This window comes from Tenrec ecaudatus, chromosome 7 (assembly GCF_050624435.1).
Source record: "Tenrec ecaudatus isolate mTenEca1 chromosome 7, mTenEca1.hap1, whole genome shotgun sequence".
Taxonomy (NCBI): domain Eukaryota; kingdom Metazoa; phylum Chordata; class Mammalia; order Afrosoricida; family Tenrecidae; genus Tenrec; species Tenrec ecaudatus.
In genome coordinates, this window is record NC_134536.1 from 43,005,030 (window position 1) to 43,029,130 (window position 24,101).

Genomic DNA, 24,101 nt, shown 5'->3' on the forward strand with positions numbered 1-24,101 from the left:
CCTTCACTGCATTTGCTTATGTACCCTCTTTGTCTTGAGTGATCCTGTCAGAAAAGTGAGCATAATGGAATTGGACGGTACTTCTACCAAGACAGACTACTTTTTGTCTTTTGCCAGCCCATGATACTTTCAGTATTCTTTATCAGGACCATAATTTAAATGCATGGATTCTTACTCTGTCTTCCTTAGTCAATGTCTGAATTTCACATGCATATGAAGTTACCAAAAAATACCATGGTTTGGGTTAGGCACACCTTAATCCTCAAAGTAACATTCTTGCTTTTCAATACTTAAAACATCTTGTGTAGATTTTGCCAATGCAAAGTCCTTTTACCTCTTGAATGCTGTTTCTATGAGCATTGATTGAGGATCCAAGCAAAATGAAATCCTTGACAATTTCAATCCTCTTTCTTTTAATCATGATGTCATGTGTTGGTCCAGTTGTGGGGATTTTTATTTGTTTACAATGAGTTATAAGCTATACTAAAGCCTGCACTCTTTGATCTTCATCAGCAAGTGCTTCAAGTCCTCCTCACTTCTAGCTAACAAGGTTGTGTCACCTGCATATCACAGGTTCCTCCAATTGTGAAGCTGGGTTCTTCTTCATATAGTCCAGCTCCTCTGATTACTTTCTCAGCATACAGATTAAATAAGTGTGCTGAGAGGTACAACCTGATGCACACCTTTCTTGATTTATAAACATGAAGTATTCCTCACTGTTTACACAGCTGCTGTTGGACCTATACACAGGTCCTGCATGAGTTCACATTCGTCTCAAGGCTATTCATAGTTTGATACGAGCCACGTGGTCACATGTCTTTCCCTGGTCAATACACACAAACATCTTTCGAGCATTCTCTGCTTTCAGCCAAGATTAATATACTATCAGGCCCTTGTTCCACATTCTCTTATGAATCTAGCTTGTATTTGCATAGAATTTGTCTGCAATACCTGTTTATTTTCCATTTATATGTATTATTGTTTTGATTTCATACACATTAAATACTCATATATATTATTTATAGATAGAAACTATTTAAAAATTTATCTTCAGCAAATTAGACTTTCCAATGATGCTTGTGCCAATAGATGCCAATCCCTCATGCTTTCTTAATAATGAAACATTAACATTTCTTCAGTGATTTGTGGAATATATATATATATATATATATGTATATATATATATCCTGTATTATGAAGGAAACTATGGAAGTGGAACTATGTAGTTTAGGAGAGTTTGTCATAAAAGGTTATGCTGGTTTAGGGCATGGACATTCTGTCCTCCCATCTAAAATGTGTATTGAAACAGTAGGCTCATATTGGAAAGACCACTTGCATGAACAACCTGAAACCCTAAACTCACAGTGGTCAAGCCAATACTGACTCATAGTGAATCTCCAGTAAAGCATAGAACTGCTGATAGGGTTCAACGTGATAAATTATTAAAGAACCAGCATACCTCATCTTTCTCTTATAGTCCTATTGGTGTGTTTAAATAACTAACCAATTAGCAGCCCAATGTTTAATACATTCTGATATCCGTGCTTCATGGACAAACAACAGAGGACTAGCACAAGAAATTTGCATAAACCTACCTGTTCTCGTGTTTGCTACTAGAGTCCTCCCAGACCAGACACCAGAAATATAAAGAAGGGCAAAAACTATTTTAGATCAATTCATCCAAGATTTGTCCCAAGGATATGGAGATTTAAAATATCTTAAATGTCAAACTTTTCCAAAACACTACACCACTCCATTATTGCCGGTATAAATCACAGCTCCTTCCCTTAGGATGTTCCCTCCCATCTCGAGGTTCTACAGCTCACTGCAACTTCAGAAATGCATACAGTGTTAAGAAAACAGCTCATGTGGTGGTTGGTGCTTTCAAATCCAAGTTCACATATCTGTCTAGAAGATCTTCGTCATCCACAAGTTTTCAGAAAGTGGTGAAATCAGGTCAGGTGATAGGCCACAACCCAAGTCCCAGGAACTGGAGATCAGAGAGAGGCAAGCCCTTTGCATCAGGTCCTCTTTTTTCCCTCCTCCCTCCCTGATCCCCCCCTCCCTCATAAGCCCTTGATAATTTATAAATTATTATTTTGTCATATCTTGCCCTGTACAACATCTCCCTTCACCCCCTTTTCTGTTATCCGTCCCCCAGGGAGGAGGTCACATGTAGATCCTTGTAATCAGTTTCCTATTGTCAACCCAGTCACCCTCTACCTTCCCAGCTTCACCCCTCACACCCCTGGTCCTGAAGGTATCACCCACCCTGGATTCCCTGTGCCTCCAACTCCTATCTGCACTGGTGTACATCCTCTGCTCTATCCAGACTTGCAAGGTAGAATTCGGATCATGATAGTTGAGGAGGAGGAAGCATTTAGGAACTGAAGGAAAGCTGTATTCTTCATCGGTGCTACAGCGCACCCTGACTGACTCATCTCCTCCCCTAGACCCCTCTGCAAAGGGATCTCCAGTGGCCGACAAATTGGCTTTGGGTCTCCATTATGCACTTCCCCCTTCATTCACTAAAAATAATACGTTCTATGAACATAATAAAACACATTTTAAAATAGACACAGACTATTGCTTTTCAGCCTTTTGGCTAATATCAAATGTAAAAGTAGACATGGACTGAGATTGATGATAGCAATTACTTTACCAATTCTGCAGAGAGATTATTAGTTTATACATGGTTAAATGAAATGTGATGAGATTTGTTTCCCCTTCTTGTTCTATAGGATTTTATAGTAGCTTCAACAATGGTAGCATAAAACTAAATGACAAAAGATAAAGACCTTCAGGCCAGTATCAAATACTGAGTCTGCATAATATTTACAGTTACTTCTTCTAGATGTGTGCCCTATTACTACTCATAGCTGTCCATGTTATGTCCTTTACACAGTGTTAGGCACTGATGTCTCACACAATACTATTTGTAGAACAATCTCTTCTCTCGTTGTTAATATTGGTTAATGATACAATTGAACAAGATTTTATTGCAGGGAGAAAAAGTTTTGCATTTGTTCAATTATCCATAAGATTTTTCTTCGCTTTAGAAGTTGGAGTTCCCTTTCTAAAGGCTTGGATGAGCTGTTGAAGTCCTTATGGAGGGCGCGTATGTCAACCTTGAGGAACACTCTCCAAACTTTTGAGAATAGGTGAGATTCAATGCTAAGTCATTTCTATTTAATGGCAAATGATCTTTGACCTTGTTAATGACTTTTCTTCTATTTACATATCTCTAATAAGTAATAAATACAAGCAGTTAGGTTTATAATAGGTGTCAACATTTTAGTCTGATCAAGTTTAAAAAATCTTTTTGAAGAGAAGTCAACAATATGAGAAATGGAAACATATTTTCATTAATAAAAAAAGAAACTCAAAATGTAGTGAAATTTGCTACTGTAGAAAATGAACTAGAAAATAGAGATCTGACCATTTTTATTATTTCGATGACAAATACATAATATGATGGACTCTATTGGGTGAGGAGGATCAACTAGCAGCAGTGTGAGCACCAGGTAGTCCTGCTTATAAAGGCACTTTCAGGAGAAAGTCTAAGAATGGTTTTTTATTATTATGTTGGACATGAAATCAGCCAATGACAAAGAGGCTTGGGGGTAGAAATCTGGGAAGGGCAAATAGTAGGAATAAAAATATGAAAATCCAGGCAGATAGTTTGAGTATGCTCCCCTGATTCCATCATTAGCAATGTAAATTGTTCAGCAAATGCAAACCATTTCCTCTTCTATGCATTGGGTATGTCACCAACTGTATATTTTGTATACAATTTATACATTGGAGCAGTCTGAGAGTATTTGGGTTTGCTGCCATCTTAACAGCTATATAAGTGTCTCAATTGGTCTTTCTTTTTTATTAAAAAAATTTTAAATTATTATATTGGGGGCTCATACAACTATTATCACAATTCACACATAAATCCATTGTGTCAAGCACATTTGTACATTAATTACCCTGATCATTCTCAAAACATTTGCTCTCCACTTAAGTCCCTGGCATCAGCTCCTCATTTTGCCCCATCAATTGGTCTTTCTAATGACAGAAAAACGGATTCAACTTTCAGACAAGGATTTCAGGTCTAAGTTGTCAATCTTAATATTTTAATCAATAGCAAATCATCATACCAGATGGCTTTCTTTTTATTTACTGGTGTTTCAAGTTCACATTAAAACAACAAATCACTAGAGAATACAACTTTGCACATTGAGCACATACCCACTGTCACCAAACCGATTATGACTTGGAGGGAGTTCTGGTGGGATAGTGGTAACAACTTGGGCTGATAACTGCAAGGTCAGCAGTTTGAAACCACCGTCCCTTGTGAGGGAGAAACTGAGACTTTCTACTCTGATAACTAGTTATATTCTCAGAAACTCACAGAAACAATTCTACTATATCTTCTAGGTTGCTATGAGTCCTCATTGAACTCACTGCAGTGAGTTTGTTTGTTTTCCTGCATTCCTGTGAGTCGTCCCATAGAGTTTCCAAGGCTGTAGGATGTGCAGACACATGTGTAGCACTTAGAGCTACATCTTTCTGCCATAGATCCTGACCTTTTCGCTGGCAGCTGGGTGCTTAACCACGGTGCCACCAGGGAAAACAGGTGTGTTTTGAATGGTAAACTTCAAGATTGCAGATATTTTCCCTTGTAGCTGTATTTGTTTTGTTTTGTGAACTTAGATGCTTAAGTACATTGTATTTTATTTACTTTAAAAATTTCTCTAAAATCACACAATGTATGGAATTTCTGGTGAATAAATTTACATCTGTATGACCACTTTCATCATAAGAATGAAACTAATCAAATATTTCCTTTTCTGTTATAAGAAGAAACTTCATTCTCACTAACTTCAAAAATATTTTCACTAGAAAATTTTATTTTCTGTGCTTCTATCTTTCTAACTTGACTTTCCATTTAAGTGTCAATCTTTTTATTAAATAATTTTATTGAGGGCTCTTACATCTCTTATGATCCACACATTCATCCCTTGTGTCAAACACATTTGTACATGTTCTTCCATTATAATTGTCAAAGCATTTTCTTGCTACTTGAGCCCTTGATATCAGTTCCTCATTTCCCCCCTTAGGTGTCAATTTTAAAGCTATACTATTTATTAAGTGTGAGGACAAGAAATATTTTTAAACATTAAAGATAAATACAAGATGCAGCATTATGTGCTTTCATGTAATAGACCTCGTTATGTGCTTTCATGTAATAGTTGTTTCAAAACAACTCATTGTTATAGGTGATAATATAAGCCTGCTCTATTTATCATTTTGTTAACATTACACAACTAGTAAATGACAGGACAAGCAATAAAATATGACTTGGTTTCGTGGCTCATTTTACTCTAGTAGGATCAACTATAGTTACTGTAATAACTATAACTGTATATCACCTCCAAAATAGATTTCATGGATCTATAACTATCAAGGACTTTCATCTGATCTTAAGAGCTAGAAAATGAAGAAATAAAAAAACCAAAACATCTGCACTGTGCAATGAAATGCAAACAAATTAGGCAGAAATAAAATATGACTCATTTCCTGTTGTGAAGACTCTTTCAATCTTGAGAAGAGATAAACCAGAGAAGCAATCACTAACGAAAGTCAGAGCTTGCTCATGGTTGTCTCCCCAGGTGAGGGAGTGCAAGCATGGCCTCCTGCCTTTCCAGTCAGAGGGGAGGATCAGCTCTCTTAATCCTCCTCCTGAGGCAACTATTGTTTACATTTAAGAGACCTTTCTTTAAAAAGTACTTTTAGTTTATGTTACACACTTTTATATGCTAATGGATAAAGAGTCAAACCATTGAATGAGGGTTGCCTTCTTCACACACACACAGACACACACACAGATACACACACAGACACACGCACACACAGACACACGCATACACACGCGCACACACACACGCACACACAGACACACACAAACAGACACACACACACACGCACAGACACACACAGACACACACACACACACACAGACACAAACAGACACACACGCACAGACACACACACACACATGCACAGACACACACACACACACGCACAGACACACACACACACACACGCACAGACACACACACACACACAGACTCACACACACACACCCCAAACAAAAATAACATCTGTGTCTGGAGAGCAACACTACCATTATTAAAATTTCCTGACGATTATTTTTATACTTTCAATTGTATTTTTAAAACCCCAGTAGCCACTTTCCATCATTTTTCAACTTTAGATATTGAATGACCACTTTGGGAAAGTATGATTTAGCTCTTTTCGCCTCACCACTGCACACTGTCACCCTTCCCCAATTCCCTATTCCCTTTGCGTGTACTAAGATGTTCCCCCCTCAAAAGGGGAAAAAGCCTCGCTGAGCAGAGCTTTCATGGTATGCATCTCCCCCTTAGGCGAGCATCAAGCAACTCACTCTGTTGGTGCATCCAGTGGCATCACCTGGGAAGGTTCTCGCTGGTCACAGTGAATTTTTTGGTAAAAGCAGTTTCACTTGAATCTTTTTTTTTCTTGTGATGGCAGATTTAAGAGAACAGAGTGTAGCTATGAATTTTTTTCCTGCTTTGGAAGAAATGCCACAGAAACTGTGTCAGTTATTAGCCACGTGCTTAACTACGGCGCCATCAGGGCTCTGTGTACATAGCACCAATGCATCTCAAATAATCAAACTAAGAGAATATTCTCTTCAGTTACCCCAAAGTATTAAGAACTCTTCCTATTTCTTCAAGAGGTTGGTTACAGAGCTCTGCGAATGGCTCTAATCTGCTCAGGTAGCCAGATAGAATCCTATGATCTCTCTGTTTTACTACACTGTGAATATCCTTTACCACTTCCCTATATTGAATCACCATAAGTAGCTCATTTCTTTCTATGTCTTGAAGTACTTTGTTTTGGTAGGTCATAGCCTCTAGAAGATTCTGAATGGGTATATGATAAGTAAAACTGACACTTTGTATATCTAGAAATACCTTAATGTTCTTGACTGATTCCTTCATAGTTTATAGAAATCCTGGTTATAAGAGTTTCTTCAGAATTTTAAAGACAATTTCTCTGTTAATATTTTTGTGGTAGTTTGACCCAGCTTGATTCCTGATATCTGTATGCAAATCACTTCCCTTCTTCTTTTGTTTGTTATTTTGTTTTGATATCCTCTATCTTTGGAGTTCACCAGTTATTAAGTTCTAATATAGACTCCATTTGACCTGCGAACCCAAATACTTGTAAGCTTGGTTTTATCATCACTAATGGTACACAATACGTAGAGTTTTATGGATGGTTAGTTGAGAAATGCAGTCAGCAAACTTAACACACCAAGGCATATGCGAAACATTAAACATAAAATAACCATTTTTATCATGACTGAACAGAGTAAAAATATTAATAGAACAATATGAGCTTTAAATAAATAAATCCCCGACCCTCCCCATGTCCCCTTGAGGGCAGAGTGGAGACCCCAAGTCCATCAATAGTCAACAGGAAACCTCCTACTAAAAGGGTCACAAGGAAGGGGATCAGTAGAGCGCGGATGAAACACTCCATCTTCCTCTACTTCTTTAATACTTCCCACCCACCCACCCACCCACTATCGTGGCCCAAATTCTATCTTAGAAATCTGGCTAGTGCCCCTCCCCCCAGAAGAATTTGTTTCAAAGAACGACATTGATTCTGCAGCTCCGGGAGAGGGACATATCTGATCAGAGCACACAGGAGCAGATGAAGAGGGAGGAGGAGAGAGTGGAACACAGCCTGGCCCACTAGGCCGTGAGGATGATGTTTCTGAGCAGAGCAGCCAGTCCACAGAGACAACAACATGGCTGGTCCCACTATGAGACATGATGCCACTCAGTGACCAATGGCGCTACAGGGGACAGCACTGGAGACACAGTGTGGGAATTGCACCTCACCTGATCCCACCACACCGAGGCAAAGCACTGGGGGAGTGCAGTGGAACAGCAAGGGAATGGAGCGGCAAGGTTCCCAGGGAATGCTGAAAGTGGACTTTGGGGCCAGGGCATGGTGCCCCAACAGACTGGACTGGAAAGCACTCCTAAAGGCCAACAAACGATCCTTGAACTAACTACAAGCTTTTCTTTCTTGATGTGTTTTGTTTTGTTCTTTTTCAGTGGTTTGTTGTTGTTGTTTTGTTGTATACTGTTGCTTTGTTTTCCTCTGTCTTGTTTCGGTGTATGTTATTATCTCCACAGGTCTGTCTAAATAACATAGGCTGGATGAAATATCTGGAGGAAAAACAATGGGACCGATAGTTCAGGGGGTACTTGGGATAGGAGGAGGTGGGGGGTAAGGAAGGGGTGTTAACAAACCCAGGGACAAGGGAACAGCATGACATCCAAATTGGTGGTGAGGTGGGAGTGGCAAGCCTGGTAGGGAATGATCAAGGGTAAGGTAACATAAACAAGAGGTATAGCTGTAATCCAGAGGGGACAGAGCATGATAGTAGGGCAGGAGGAAAGTCAAAGGAAATAGAGGAAAGAGCTAGGAGGCAAAGGGCATTTATGGAGGTCTAGACAAAGACATGTACGTATACAAATATATATATGAGAATGGGGAAATAGATCTATGTGCCTATATTTATAGGTTTAGTATTAAGGTGGCGGAAAGACATTGGGCCTCTACTCAAGTACACCCTCAATGCAAGAACACTTTCTTCTATTAAATTAGCATTCTATGATGCTCACGCTCCCAGCACAACCGCTGAAGCCAAAGCGGTGAACAAGAAAATATGGTGAAGAAAGCTGATGGTGCCCGGATATCAAAAGAGATAGCGTCTGGGGTCTTAAAGGCTTGAAGATAAACAAGCGGCCATCTAGCTCAGAAGCAACAAAGCTCCCATGGAAGAACACATCAGCCTGTGTGATCACATGGTTCCGAAGGGATCAGTTATCAGGCATCAAAGAACAAAAAATCATATCATTGGGTGCACACCTCCATGATATGATCGCCGAGGACAAATGGGTGCATAAGCAAAGGTGGCAAAGAAAGTTGATGTTGCCCGGCTATCAAAAGAGATAGTTTCTGGGTCTTAAAGGCTTGAAGGTGAACAAGCGGCCATCTAGCTCAGAAGCAACAAAGCCCACATGGAAGAAGCACACCAGCCTGTGCAATCGCGAGGTGCCAAAGGGATCAGGTATAAGACGTCATCACAAAAAAAAAATCTTACCATAGTGAATGAAGGGAGAAGTGCACAGTGGAGACCCAAAGCCCATTTGTCGGCCGCTAGAGATCCCCTCGCAGAGGGGTCCAGAGGAGGAGTTGAGTCCGTCAGAGTGCTATGTAGCACCGATGAAAGATACAGCTTTCCTCCAGTTTCTAAATGCTTCCTCCCCCTCAAGTATCATGATCTGAATTCTACCTTGCAAGTTTGGATAGAGCAGAGGATGTACACCAGTGCAGATAGGAGTTGGAGGCACAGGGAATTCAGGGCGGATGATACTTTCACGACCAGGGGGGTGAGGGGTGATACTGGAAGGGTAGAGGGTGAGTGGGTTGGAAAGAAGGAACCGATTACAAGGATCTACATGTGACCTCCTCCTTGGGGGACAGACAACAGAAAAGGGGGTAGAGGGAGATGCCAGACAGGGCAAAATATGGCAAAATAATAATTTATAAATTATTAAGGGCTCATGAGGGAAGGGGGGCAGGGAGGGAGGGGGAAAAGAGGACTTGATGCAAAGGGCTTAAGTGGAGAGCAAATGCTTTGAAAATGATTGGGGCAAAGAATGTACAGGTGTGCTTTACACATTTGATGTATGTATGGATTGTGATAAGAGTTGTATGAGTCCCTAATAAAATGTTTTTTTAAAGAACTAAAAAGAATATATTATGTTAATTGCTATAATTATTATGTTCTACTCATACATAATGATTTATTAATTCTCTTGGAATAAGTTGATTACCTCCTCTGAAATCACTTCCAAAATCACAGTTTTCCCCCTAAAGGCTATTCTTTAATTGACTTGAAGTTCAAATTAGCCAGAATTGTCTGCTCTCTATTCATCAAGTTATCCTGTGTACTTACATGCATGTGTAAAATTTATTTGTTGTGAGAAAAGAAATCAGTTGTGTGTTACTGCTGTATTTGGAAAGCGAATGCTGATGGCACACTCTACTGCAATGATTACTTTCATACAAAGGAAAAGAGCACACCAGTCATTATGCACCAAAAGAAATTCTCTTGCCACCTCTTAAGAGTATAACTTATAGATCTGAGAGAGGGAACCTTGTAAAACTCCTTCCACATGCCCATTGTCTCTGGCAAGCATGAACGGCAGGTAGAAACATTAGTACAAAAGAGCATCTGATCCTTGGGTGGTGGCAAAAGGGTGACTTGGTCTCATGATATCCCCATTATACTAGACTCAACCGCAGCAAGGAAAGGTAGTGCATTCAGAAAATAATTGATACCTGTGAAGCAAAGATTTACTCTTAACACAAGCATTAGCAACTGTCATAGGACATTTTTATTTTCCACTTTTTATAACAACTATTTACCAATTCAATATTTTTGCAGGTACGATTCAGTAACACTGATGCAAATGTCACCACGATTCCATTTCCACAATATTGCACACAATTAGCAGAAAGTCAGTTGCTTCTGAGCAACAACTCCCACTTGTCTCTTCCCCCGCGTACTGGTAACCACTCATAAGCTTTGCTCTGTGTAGCTTTGTCCATGTAGGTAAGTGGGATATACATGATTTATCTTTTGTTACAGACTTATTTCATCAACATAATGTTTTAATGATTCATTCGTGCATGCTGCAGCATGTCTCAGAACTTTATTTCTGTTTATGGTTGAGTAATACTCTATTGTATATGTATTCCACAGTGTTAGCATGTATGTAAATATTTTGTTTATCTACTCATTGTTGAACATTTAGGCTGTTTATACTTTGCAGATATTGTGAACACAATGAACTTTGTGTACCTTGTTTCTGTTTGTGGTCTTGTCTACATATCTTCAGTATATATAATGAGGAATGAGATTATTGGATCCCATGGAAATTATCAGGAGGATTTGGGGCCCAGTTGCAACAATATTGGGTTGCTAACTGCAAATCCAGTGGTTCAAACCCACCAGCTGTTCCTCTGGAGAAAGATGAACTGTCTGCTCCCATTGAGAAATTCAGTCTCAGAATCTAAGCAATAGTTCTACTCTGTCCTAGGGTAACTGTGAGTTAGATTGGTCGCAAAGGCAGGAAGTGGGTAGTGGATAGTAATTCTGTGCTCAACTTTTGAGGAACCTTCAAACTACTTTCCACAGCAGCAGGACCACTTGACTTGCATCCACAGTGGATGAGTGTTCCAATGTGTCCACCTCCGTGCCAACATCTGTCATGTTCTGCTTGTTAGACTCACAGTCACTATACTAAGAGTACATTAGTGTCTCATTATGGCTTTAATTTTTAGTTAATATAAATGGTTCTTTAGTGTGCTTTTCAGAATTCTCACTGCTAATATATGGAAACCAAATTGATTTTGTGTGGTGACATATCACTTTGAAGAATTTGTTTATTAAGTCTAATAGCTTCCTTGTGATCTCTTGTGGCTTTCTATTTCTAGGACTAGATCCTCAACTACAAAGAATGTGTAGTTTTTCTTTATCCTAAATAATTTAGTATGTCCACCACAACTTCTTGACTAATTGCTCCAATTGGAAGTTTCCAGTAAAATGCTGAGTACCAGTGAAGAGAGTGGGCCCACATATCTTGTTCCTGATCTTCCTGGAGATGTTCTCAATCTTTTTTCTATTGAGGATGATGTTAACTGTGTGCTTTTCATACCTGTCCTCTAGTACAAGGAAGAGTTCCCTGTTATCCCTTTCTTGTTGAGTGTTCCAATCATGAAAGTCAATTGAATTGTCAGATGTTTTTCTGTGTCAATTGAGAGAATCATGTGGCGCTTTACTTTTACTCGATTAGTGTGGTATATTACAGTAGTTGGTTTTCTAATGTAAATAAGGAACTATATTAACAATTAGGGGGAAAGGTCACTGATGCACAAACATGATAAAAGTTAAGCTACAAATACTCCTAAAAATGATATGTATCACGTAAACATGCTTATACCAATAACCTTATAACTATGAATAAATGTGTGTTAAAATGTTTAATATAATTAAATTTTATATAATATTTTAGATAATTTATAGTGTCTATCTAAATATAATTTAAGTATAGTATCTTAAAACAAAATGTTATTCTAAATGACTTAGCAATATTACATTTTATTCAATTAATTATCACATATTCTCTTGTATAAGTCGAGTTTTCAGCACAAAAAGTGTGCTGAAAAACTGGGGCTTGGCTTATCCACGGGTCAGTGATACCCCAGCGAGGTGTAATATCTTGCTGGCCCGTGCCCCTCCCCTCCGCCCCCTGAGATATTGGGACCAGCGCTCCTTATCTCTCAGGTGATTGCCATTTCTCTGCTGTTCATTCAAAGCCCCACTGACACTGCAGGGATTTGAATGTTTGTTTACTCACATCTAAACAATCAGACCCGTCCTATGATGTGTATCTTTGAATAAGCCTTTTAAAGACCTTGTGGGAAGGATGTAGCATGAATAGATGTCATCTGGTCAAGTCTGACTAACAAAAGGAGGAAATCTCATGAAGTCTGACATAGAGTTAATAGCAAAGTGGGTTCGAGATGCATGGGAAGACATTCCAGAAGACATGGTGCCACGTGCCTTCCAGAAATGTAGTATTTATTAGTAATGCTATGGATGGCAGTGAAGACTGTGTTTTGTATGAAAATGACAGCAGTGATGGTGATGACGGCGATCTCAGTAAGGACAGAGTCTATGATGACCTCACACGAACTGAAGCTCTGCATTCGGATACGGACGATGATGAGAATCCAGTTTTGAAGGATTTTAACTCTTTATAGTTTAGCTTGGTTGCTGATTGAGCTCAGGGAATAGTACTCTTAAGGTATCATTGTTGATGCCTTATTGTTTTTGTTGAACCTATTTTCAACTTACTGTGCTGGTTTACTAATGTTAAATGACTTGCTGTCCTTTTATTTATGTTTTTATTTAAAATAAATATTTAAATACATTACCCCACTGATGTCTCCATTTTTAGTAATTTTCATTTGTTTTGATTATTGAAACTCACCAATAGCTTCTGCATTTCCCACCCTAGGTTTATACTCAAGTCAATCAGATTTTCTGGTTTCCCAGGTAATAATTAGGTACCTTGGCTTATACTCGGGTCAGCTTAAATTCGAGTATATACAGTAAGTAGAATAGTAAGAAAGGTACACACATATCCACAAAATTGTGCAGAGCCTCTCATTGGTGCATATAAGTATCATTTTTAAATGGTATTTGTAAAATACTCTAATGTGATTATAGGTTTGATATGGTCATATTTTGTATTTTAATACATACAAGTTGAATTAACATTAATGCTTGCAACTATGTCTAAGCCTGTAGCTAAGGTTGAATACATTATTTTAAGAAGGTAAATAATTAGCTGTTTTTCTATTGAAATTAACTTACTGGCCCACCAACTGTCCACAGAGATGCACAACTTATTTTCTGATACATAGCCATAGGTTGTTGTATGGGTGGGATCAGCTAATCTACCTAGAAGAAAGAGAATACAGAGTCATATTGATTTTTCATGTGTGTAAACTGCTTGTGGTTGCCACTGGCTAGATGTATTTTGTTTTTTAAAATGTCTAAAGCTTTCAAAATCTCTGGCATGTCTTTTGTCTTTTTTTCATCATTTTATTGGGGGACTTATACAACTTATCCCAATCCATACATGCATCCATTGCGACAAGCACATTGGTACATTTGTTGCCATCATTATTTTCAAAACTTTTTTTTCTACTTGAGCCCTGGTGTCAGCTCCTCATTTTTCCCTCCCTCCACTGCCCACTCCCTCATGAATCCTTGATAATTTATAGATATTTTTTTTCATGTCTTACACTGACCGATTTCTCCCTTCACCCACTTTTCTGTTGCCCATTTTCCTCAGAGGTGGTTATAGGTAGATCATTGTGACAGTTACCCTTATCTACCCCTACCTTCCCCTTCCCCTCCTGGTATGGATACTCTCAATATTGGTCCTGAGGAGTTATCTTTCCTGGATTCCCTGTGTTTACAGCTCTAATCTGTACCCGTGTACATCCTCTGGTCTAGTCATATTTGTAAGGTGGAATTGGGGTCATAATAGTCGGGGGGTAATAAAGAATTAGAGGAAAGTTGTGAGTTTCATCGGTCCTATACTGTACCCTGACTGGCCTGTCTCCTCCCGTATCCCTTCTGTAAGGGGATGTCCAGTTACCTACACTCCATACTCCCACTCATTTTAAATGATATGACCTTTTGTTCTGAGTCTTTGATGACTGATACCTGATCCTATCGATAACTCATGATCACAAAGGTTGGTGTGCTTCCATGTGGGCTTTGTTGCTTCTCAATTAGATGGCCCCTTGTTTATCTTCAAACCTTTAAAACCCAAGGCACTGTATCTTTGGATTGCCAGGCACTATCAGCTTTCTTCACCACATTTGCTTATGCACCCACTTTGTCATCAGCTATTATGTCATGAAGGTGACATTATGGAAAGCCATGTTAATAGAACAAAGTGGTCTTGCATTGAGGGAGTACTTGAGTAGATGCCCAGTGTCCATCTGCTACCTTAATATTAAACCTACAAATATAAGTACATAGATCTGTTTCCCCATCTTTATATATAAATATACTTAAATATGTACCTACTTGTATTTAGATCTTTATGAATGCCCTTTGCCTCTGAATTCTTTCCTCTGTTTCCTTTTATTATCTTCTTGGTCCATTAGCATGTTCAGCCTTCATTTGGATTTCAGTAATCCTCTGTTACATTGCCCTTAATGAAGCCCTGCCAGGCCTCCTATACCCTCCTCACCATCAATTTTAGATCATTTATTGTTCCCTTGTGCCCAAGTTTAAAACCTACTTTCTTACCCCTGCCTCCCCCTCTCTCATGTCCCCTTGAATCTTTCGTCCCGTTGTTTACTCCTCCTGATTATTTAGCCCACCTATCTTACCTAGATAGACATGCAGAGATGATAATATGCACAAAACAGAGCAAAACAAAGCAACAAAAGAAAACAAAACAACACAAACCAATGACAGAAAAAAGCCTGTAAGTAGTTCAAGGTCTGTTTGTTGACCTTTAGAAATGTTTTCCAGATGAGTCTGATGGGTTGCAATGCCCTGACCCCAAAGTCTATGTTCGGTGTTCCCTGGGGACTTCATTTCTCTGTTCCCCTTGCTGTTCTGTTGCACACCTTTAGTGTTTCACCTCCGTGTTGTGGAGTCAGACTGGGCACAATTCCAACACGGTGTCTCCAGTATTGTCCCTGTACCCATCACTGTTTATCTCTTGTGTTCAATCTTAACACATTTTTCTTTCCCAAACAGCACCATAATTATCTATTTTTAATTATTTGTCTTACGTTTTATTCGCTTTTCTAATTATTCTCTCTTCTACTTCATTTGATAAATCCTTTCCATATAAGGGAGGAAATGAGGAAAAAAGAAGTCTAGAGTCAAATTCAGGATCCTTGGTGATATAGAGGGTTAAGCATTGAAATATTAACCATAAGTTCATAGTTCAAATCCACCAGCCACTTGACAGGAATATGATGAGGTTTTCTGCTTCTGTAAAGATTTACTCCCCCTATGAAATGTTAAAGAGAAGTTCTGCTGTGCCCTATAGGATCACTAAGAGTTGGAATAAGCTCAACAGTACTGAATCAGCAGCCACACTGAATCCTTGATCAACCATTTATTGGCTTGACCATGTCTAAACGCCTTAAGCTATAATACTTTAGTATTTTCACCTCTATAATAATTAATAATAATATTAACTACCTCATAAAGTTGTCATATCAAATTAGAAAAATCACTAAAAATTTTTCCTTTGATTTTTTACATTTTGTATGCTTATGCTGTTAATATTATAAAATATATCTACTCTCCAAATGATAATTTTCTACCTCTTTTGTCTTTTGCTCATCACTTCTTATTTTGTTTCTTAAGTTTCCCCTCTCCTTTAACTGTTGTTCCTTGGTTTTAAGCTAGTTCATCTATAGTTTGTTCTTTCCAGTCCTGCTCTCTCCTCCCTCCCCCTTGATTTCTTTGCCTAGATCTACGGCTTAATCTCATTTTTCAAGCCAAAACTTGCCATCAGATCTCTACTGATTTACATGTTACATTTTCCTGTTTTCTTATTGCCGTTTATCTGTGCACTCACTTTCTCCTCTTTATGTTCCTCTACATAACCTCTTAATTTGTCCCTTTAATATGCTCAAGAGCATGACAATTCTGCTCATTGCTTTCCCCACACATATGTTCAGTTATTTCTTTTTCAATGTCATTCTTGCCCACTCAGCTTTTCTTTTCTTGCTTACACACAAAAGCAAAGATGCTAAATAACTTGTTAGTCCTGTTACACAGTGGGAATAGCAGAATTGTATATGGTTCTTAATCAATTATTTTCAAATTACTAACTTTTAATGAAAGATAAATCCTAATTCTCTGCTCCAGCTATTTCATCTTCTTTGGGGGTTAAGCTTACTCCTTCCGGTACCCTACTCCTTTGGTTTCACTTACTAACTTAAAGACCTTTCTTTTCCGGCTTAAGTGGAGAGCAAATGCCTTGAGAATGATTGGGGCAGGGAATGTATGGATGTGCTTTATACAATTGATGTATGTATATGTATGGATGGTGATAAGAGTTGTATGAGTCCCTAATAAAATGTAAAAAAAGAAAAGAGGAGGAAAAAAAGAGAAAATGATGAGGGCAAAGACTGTACAGATGTGCTTTATACAATTGATGTATGTATATGTATGAACTGTGATAAGAATTGTATGAGCCCCAATAAATTGTTAAAATTTTAAAAAAAAGACCCTTCTTTTCCTTTTCTTTCTTCTTTTTTTAAGAATCTTGTTTCCTTTTAATGCCCATGGAAAGATATGTCGCCATCACCTTTTTATACCTTTGACTCCCAGAAAATAGATAAAAGTGACATTCATTTTTGAAGTTACTTAAGTTAGCTAAAGATTTCTGATATAAATTATTTCATTTTTTTAATTTAATCATTTTATTGGGGGCTCATACAATTCTTATCACAATCCATATATGCATCCATTGTGTCAAGAACGTAGGTACATTTGTTGCCATCATCATTCTCAAAACATTTGCCTTCTACTTGAGCCCTTAATATCTGCTGCTCATTTTCCCCCTCCCTCCCCACTGCCCCCTACCTCATGAACCCTTCATCATTCATAAATTATTATTATTATTTTGTCATATATTACACTGTCCGGCATCTCCCCCTGCCTTCTTTTCTGCTGTCCCTCCCCCAGGGAGGAGACTACATGTGTATTCTTGTAATCAGTTCCCCTTTCTACCCCACATTCTCTCCACCCTCCAGGCATCGCCACTCTCACCACTGGCCCCTCTCATTCCCTATGTTTCCAGTTGCTCTCTGTACCTATGTACATCCTCTGGTCTAGCCAGATTTGTAAGGTAGAATTGGGATCATGATAGTGGGGGGAGGAAACATTCAAGAACTAGGAACGTTATATGTTTCATCGCTGCTTCCTTGCACCCTCACTGGTTCATCTCCTCCCCACAATCCTTCAGTAAGGGGTGTCCGGTTGTCTACCAATGGGCTTTGACTCTCTACTCTGCACTCACCACATTTTCGATGATATGATGTTTTGTTCCTTGATGCTTGATACCTGATCCCTTCAACAGCTCGTAGTCACACAGGCTGGTGTGTTTCTTCCATATGGGCTTTGTTGCTTCTGAACTAGATGGCCACTTGCTTATCTTCGAGCCTTTAAGACCCTAGACGCTATATCTTTTGAAGCTGGGCAACATCAGCTTTCTTCAACACATTTGCTTATGCTCACATTTGTCTTCATTGATCATATCAGGGAGGTGGGTATCCACTGATATGATTTTTAGCTCTTTGATGTCTGATAATTAGTCCCTTCTGTACCTTGTGGTCAGACAGGCTGGTGTGCATCTTCCATGTGGGCTTTGATGCTTTTCAGCTAGATGGTCACTTAGAGCCTTTAAGACCCCAGACGCTATATATTTTGATAGCCATGCACCATTAGCTTTTTTCACCTAATTTGCTTAGTCTTTTTGTAGTCAATAACGATGCCTTAGCCCTCACGTCATGTCCAGTAGAAGGAGTCAACCCATTAAAAAGGATTTATGGAGGATGAGAAAAGTAATGATCATGAAGTTTTGTAAAAAGAAAAGAACATGATAAAACATATATAGAGTCTCATTTACCAATTACCTCATGGATGTATTGGAGGACCATCAAAATGAAACAGAGAATCACACTTACCTGTAAGAAATTGCCACCCATTCTGTAGAGGCAACCCCCATAAGATATTTTGCTCATTATCTTGTGCAAATCTTTCAAAAGACTTGCCTGTCTGAGACAATAGTATTTTAATACATGCCCATTCACTCAGGGTATATCCAAGGATCAATAATATACTGTCCATTCTTCAATGGGTAGTCACTGAAGTGACAGGTCTCTCATCCCACAAAGGAGGATAGAAATTTAAGGCATTGGATATTTCTACAAAAGAAGCAGAAAGACATCCAAATATTGCATAGGCCCAAAGAGCAAAGACAGCCATGGTGCCAATGGCGGGGAGGCAGGAAGGGTAGTGCTTTTGATGGTAAATAGATTAAGAAGTTATTGATTTTTCTTACAGCCCAGCCAATCAAGATTTTGTTTACTTCTCCTGGTGATTTTGGATAATGATAGATTGACTTAGGAACAAAAATATCATGTTTTCTTTATTAAATTTCATTGCTAATAAAACTTGTTATTCATGAGACATTTGAAAAGAATCATTGGAAGATGTTGATACTGTACAAGTTAAATACTTGCCCTTGGGATCCTTATTGTTTCTGCTGGTGAGTGGCTAGTAGGCTTTCGGATCCTCATCAGTCATTGCCAAGTAACTGATCTTTGGGAGTTATGTAACTTCTGGATTCTACTGATTTACCTGTACCCTGAGAATAGTGTGTCTTCTTACATAATCATCTCTGGTTATGTCTCTTGAGAATTAAAGGTGTTACCTCAGACTCAACTATCTAGCCCTCTATCCTATTCACTGTGTTGGAAGGGCAACTTATGAGGTTGCCTACACACTTTGCGATCCGTTTTCTCAGTACACCTGTGAGTGATCCACCCCTGATACTCCTATGTTCCCAGCTCTATCTGAATGTCTCTATAGACCATATGAGAGGTATTGGGAGAAAGGGCTGATGTGGGGAGAGGTCAGAAGTTTACAGACATCCTCCCCGAGGGAAGTTAGTCACCAGACTACAGGGTAGGCCTGTAGGGCAGTTAGTCACCAGACTATATGGCAGGCCTCACTCCCTGCTACTGGGGACAATAGACTATTCCTCCCTGAGTCCTGCGACCAAGCGTTCTCACCCTACCAATAATGATCTCTATCAGTTGAGTCAGGGAACAGGCCAAACTGACTCTGACATCCAAAGTTAAGTTATTCGCCCATCTTATCACATGTATACCCCCAATCCCTCCTCTTACTATTGCATGTATGTCCTTAGACCATCCCCTCTCATTTTGTATTACCTATAGCACAAGCCCTCCCTGTGATGTATGTACTCACCTATAATTAGGGGGCTTGCATGACCCCGGAGAATATAAAAAGCCTGGGCTAGTATTAAAGATAGCTCTCTCCCTCCACGCAGACCATCAAGGGGGGCTGAGGTGAGCATGCTACCATGAGTCATGACTGACTCCATTTATTTCAATACTTCTCTTCTATCTCTCTCTCTCATGCTCTCTATAACTTTACTATGATCTTTGTATATTATAGGGGCTGGCTTCCCCTGACATATGGCGCCCAACATGGGGCACGAACCCATGACCCTGGGATTAAGAGTCTCATGCTCTACCGACTGATCTAGCTGGGCTTGCAGAACCCCAGCCCCTGTTCTGGCTGCTATAACCCTGATTAACCAAGAGAAATCTCAGAAGCCCTCACAGCAGTTTGCTGATTCTAAAGAACAGGAGCCTCTTATTGAAAGAGTAATACAGTTGTTATCAGGAAGTTTTAACCTAAGTACTCAAGAAATTAAAATTAATACTGGAGTTGATCAGAGTTGTGAAGTAAAGCCAAAAGCTGTTATTAAATCAGAAATTATTAAGAGTGGTAATTGGGGTCCACTACTCATAGGATGTTTACCTACCTATAGAACTATAGGATGTTTATTAGGAATGTCTAATGTAAATTCTCAAGGTGTTTTGATTGCTGCTGGAATGATTGTGCAAGATTATGAAAAAGTTATGGCAGTGATGAATTCTGATATATCATGGTTTATAAAAGAAGATCGCTTAAGCCAATTTTTGCTTCCTTGCTTTCCTAGAGTAAAAATGTATGTCTATCAGGAAAGAGTACTTGAGAAGTCTGACCGCCCTTTAAATCAAGGGGTCTTTTGGAATGCTGTTGTGTGGAAACAACAGCGCCCCCACATGGAATTATAAATTGAAGAGAAAAGGTTTTTAAACTTTGGATGTAGCGTCATTTCTTTAGGGCATTCAGGAGCGCCTAACACCCTCCCATTAACTTCCCCTAAATCCAACTTGGTAAGAATGAGTTAAGCTAACCAAGAGAGATGATTGCAAGATTGTAAAATCATAGAGTGTAAGAAGCCTGAAGGACAAAGAGGTTTAATTGAGCCTGTAACCTTATTGGTAAACTTGGAGAAAAAATGTCTGCTTGGTAAGTTACTTAAAGAACAGCCGAATAAATTTATTAGGAATTTTTTCAGTCTTTCAAAGTATTGCAAAAAGTTCTCTCATTTTAGCTCTCTAGATTCCCTGAGAACTGGAAGCCAAAATCTGTTTAACAATGAAGGATATCTAATTAGTCCTTATACTGGGACAAGGCCTAGCAAGTTAACTGAGAGTGCTAACAGTGCTTTGAAATCTAAGTTGTTAAAACAGAAGGGGGAAAAGAGGAATCTTATGTGTGACAAAGTTCATTTAGTCATTTTAACTAAAAAAAATTTCTCCTAACTAAAAACTTGTAACAAAATTAGGGCAGATAAACATGTTTTCACTTCTACAGAGAAAATTGATCCTAAGAAATCCGAAGATGATGGAAACTGTGTTTGGGATCCAGGTCCATTCACCTGGAAAAAGGGCTATGCCTTTATGTTTTTACAGAATAAAGCTGTTGGACTCTCCTTAGAAGGACGCAACCATGTTTGGAGAAAGATGAACAAGGAAGAGATGGAGAAGCCACCCAATATTAATCATAATTCCTTTTTCAGGTTACTGACGCCACGAAGAGAGGGGCTATTTGTTTATATTTTCACAGGCAAAGGAGATAGGTGGATTTCTCTTCAGCCAGAAAGGCCCAGAAGAAAGGAGGGAAGCTGATGTGTGGCCAGACCCTGTCCTGTTACTGAAGTTATCCAAAACATCAAGAAGACCTCGCAGATTCCTGAAAATGGTGACTGCTGACTGCTGGGATCTTTCTTCCATTGCTGACACTGTCTAAGAGAAATTCTGGGACTCTATCACAACGGAACTTTTTATACAATAGTGGCTGGACTATTACTGCAGACTTTTGCTGAAAGGTCAAGATTTTGGAATGAAACTGCTCGCAGTGCCACTTGCCACAATTGTAACCTGTTCACTGGCATTAACCATGCTCTGCTTATAAACCTTTCAAAAGACAGCATCCTCATCCTAAAGAGCAGGATGGGGGTGTGGATCCCGGTGGAGATGAAGTGCAGATGGGAGAGCAGTCCGCAATCGTCCTTCTTGATGCAAGTGGTGTCGGAGATGCTGAGAAGGCCTCGACGATTCGTGGGAATGCTGATCGCAGCTATAATTGGACTCATAGCCATTGCCACCACTGCTGCCGTCGCTGGGGCTGCTCTACAAGAGTCCATCAAGACTGAACATTTCGTGCAAAAGTGGCAAGTGGACTTGCATCAGCTCTGGGCCACTCAGGCAAAGGTGGACGATGAACTGGGCGGGGGAAGTAGCGGAGCTGCAGCAAACTGTCCAGTGGTTGGGAGATCAAATCATGGACTTGCAACATCAGTTAATGCTGAAATGTGATTGGAATGCAACTGACTTCTGTATAACCCCTTATCCTTATAATAAGACATTGCATTATTGAGATTTGATTAGGAAGCATTTGCAAGGGTTTAAGGGAGACATTTCATTAGATGTTGATCAGCTTAAAAAGGATATTTTCTATACATTCAAAGACAAGCTGGAGGCATCTCCTGGCTCTGATATAATTAAGCAGTTGGTGAGTGGCATGGAAGGGTTGGACCCATGAGCTTGGGTACAAAGTATCTCACATAGCTTAAGTTTCTGTCTGACTGTGTTGTTTATCATCATAATTGTGATGCTTGCAGTCTCCTGTCGCTTCTATAGGAAGTTAAGACATATGAAAAGAGACCATGTTGCCTCCGTGACACTATCAAATGTTAAATGTAATGCTGAGAGGGGGAAATATGGGATACTAGCACTGTAGGGAAATAAAAGTGGGACTCATTCCCTGACTTGAACGGAGGGAATCTGGAAGACTAGAATTCCACGGCTGGAAGACCACCACTCTGGTAGTTGGGGACATAGTCCAGGTACATGTTCCTGTGGTTGTCTAAGTTTTCCACAGTTTCTCCCTTAAAGATGTGCTGCCGAGTGAGCACATGGTTGATTCATTCTCCCAATGGAAGCAGACATTCCTATTTGGCTCTATTTTCTTCCCGCAGCGGCACCCAGCCCCTCTCATACGTTCCTCCAACAGCAGATGGGCATAGGGGACTTTTTCCCCAGTGCCTGGATTCAAATGTTTCTATTAAGCCTGAATTTTTGGCTATATTAATTGGATCATGAAGTTTTGCCTTGACAGAGTTTAATGTATAGAAAATAACCATATCGCCCATGTGGCTTTTGAATTTTATATATAAAACAAAAGGGGGACTTGTGGGGAGAGGTCAGTGCTTACAGAAATCCTCCCTGAGGGCAGTTAGTCACCAGACAACAGGGGCCCGTAATGATGTGTTAGGGGCTGGCTTCCCTGACAGGCTAGAGTATCTGCTGTCCTATTGCTAAGCTTCTCTCATATACGTTAGGGTAAGAAGAGAGGGCTTCGGGGTCTTTACGTTTCCTTCATCTGTGCTATTACAATTAATATAACAAAAGTGAAGTTAATTATACACTATTTAAGATGCTGTGGAGTGAGTTTACCAAGGCAGACCTTTGTGTATAAAACTATGTGTCATCCTCACTCTAACACAGGAAAAGATCAGATAATCTGCAAAATCCTAACTTTTCCTGAGCCCACCTAGGAGCGATGACATAGACAAGTCAGTGAATGGAACTATAGGACATAGTGTCTTCCAAGGAGACAGGAAACTCATGCACAGCTTGTCTTTGGCAAAACACATAGTTAAATGTTGAAACTGTAAAGTGAGTAAAAGAAAAACACGAAATTTGTTTTACATTAATACAACTTTATCCACTGAACCTCAAGCAAAAATCTTGTTGATTTTTCAATAATATTCTTTGTACATGCATGTCCCTCTCTGAATCCAGGCTAAGTTTTAATTCAAGATAATGATTTTCATTTAATTCTTATGCCTCTCCTGATTATTTTATTTTTAATCATTTTATTGGGGGCCCTTAGAACTCTTATCAAAATCCATAAATCCATCCATTGAAAACACTGAAATTTTACCAGCTTCTTAATATCTTTGTGTAGGCTAATGTGATACTTTAAAATTCCCAGGATTCACTCAGAAGTGAATGAATTGTCAAATGTCTAAGTGCAAGGCAGGAGTCATGCAGAAATTTCTTCAAGTTGTGCAAATGATCATTTGTTGCTGCTGAAAGATTAGTATCCTGCACAATTATCTCATATGAAGCAAATGATTGAGCTGGAGGGTATGACATCTTCTTGCCTGTGGTTTCAGAAAATGGATGGTTGCTGTCGCTTG

General features: G+C 39.3%; 1 non-coding gene across 1 annotated transcript; it reads right to left on the reverse strand.

The window, feature by feature from the left end:
• Nucleotides 1–19,978: 19,978 nt before the first annotated feature.
• On the reverse strand, nt 19,979–20,051 carry TRNAK-CUU (transfer RNA lysine (anticodon CUU)). The gene has a single exon. It is a non-coding gene; the product is annotated as a tRNA-Lys (tRNA).
• Nucleotides 20,052–24,101: the final 4,050 nt, after the last annotated feature.